We start from the raw sequence: 1654 nt of genomic DNA, 5'->3' as shown, positions 1-1654 counted from the left end.
TTAACTGTTCTCATGGGCCCCATAAAAACATACTGGACTGAACTTTCTAGGTTAGTTCCGTGTGAACAGATGAAATCAAATGAAATATTCTCGCTCAGTATTGATGTGTAGCTGACATCCAACACATTATAAATCAGTCGTCGGTGTTTCCATCCTTACTTATCTACCTCTACCACCAAGTATTAAAAGTAACGTATTAAACTTGCGTACTGGAATGGTACTGCATACCTTTACTCTAACTTTTCCTCTATTTCGTTTCACGCCAACTAAGGACAACGTTAAGGTCATATACATTATTTCTCAAGTCAACATCCCTTTTTCTCAACACGTATATTAGTATGTGTTGGGATAAATGAGATATCGTCAGAAAGATTTTTTAACCAGATTCTTAATTGCATACCGATTTTGAGCTAAAATGTACTATTTGTGGAAAATTTTAACATGAAAGAGCCTTTTAACTATCACAATCAAAAGTGCATCATTAATGCACAGCTTCATAGCTATATCTTACAAAGGTATCTTATCAGTCACAAATAAGAGACTCCCTTTTCACATAATCTTATTATAATACCACTTCGATTTCAATTACTTATAAACTGGAAAATTTATATACAACATTGTCGTTGATAATAACTTTCACGGATGCCTTTCGTACAAGCTGAATTTTCTAAACAAGTATGCTTTCCGAAACGACTAACATATATGTCTGTGTCGCCAGCTATATTTTTCCAACGACTACACTTATTTCTCTTACCGCCAGAAATTTTGCACGGGTCTCCTGGTAACTATTTGTTTCTCTTTTTCTTCATTGTTCTCCAAAAATCTTTCATTTTCTCAGAGTGACTTATTTTCCTCTCATCTAACCGTTTTCCTCCAATAGCTTGTTATTGGCTTTATCTTTCTGAAAACTGCTGAATCTTTGGACACCTAGTCTGTATTTGTCTCTGTTGACTAGGATCTTCTGTTCAATTTGCATTTCTTCTAAGTCCTTTTTTGCCTTTTCTCCTCACCCTTTACGTTTGTCTGTTTCCCTGTTTTGGAAGAATGTGTGGATCATTTTTGTTAATCTGTCTACCTACGTATTCTCTGGATGTCCATATAGACACCACCAATGCACTCTTTTCACCCACTCGGTCTCTCTTCTGTATTTAACAGTGGAATTCTCATTGCACTCTTAAATGTTACTGAAATTCGGGTTTAAAAAAATCACTCTTGTCCAGTCGACACTTCAGTCCTGCATCAGATAACACACGAAACAAAGCACGTAAATTTGCAATATATTCTTCAGGTGTAATAACTGCTACTACAATATCGTCCAAACAGTTTGAACAGTTTGGCACTTGCGCAGTTAGCAGTTGCAAATACCGTTGGAAAATCGCAGGTGCGGAAGCAAAGCCGAAAGGCAAACGCAGATATTTAAAGAAGCCTAAATTAGTATTGACTTTGCACACTTTTTCAGATTCTTCATCGAGCGGTATTTGAAGATACACGTCGCGCAAATCAATTTTCGAAAAGTAGCTTCCAGCATCTAATTTGCTCATGAGATACTCTGGCCATGGCAGTGGGTAAGTATCAATCACAGTCTGTGTATTGACTGTAGACTGTAGACTGTGTCAACACAAAGGAGAATGCGACCTGAAAGTTTGGGGAGCAA

Source organism: Schistocerca gregaria, chromosome 1, assembly GCF_023897955.1.
Source record: "Schistocerca gregaria isolate iqSchGreg1 chromosome 1, iqSchGreg1.2, whole genome shotgun sequence".
NCBI classification, from domain to species: Eukaryota; Metazoa; Arthropoda; class Insecta; order Orthoptera; family Acrididae; genus Schistocerca; species Schistocerca gregaria.
This window is presented reverse-complemented; position numbering follows the sequence as displayed.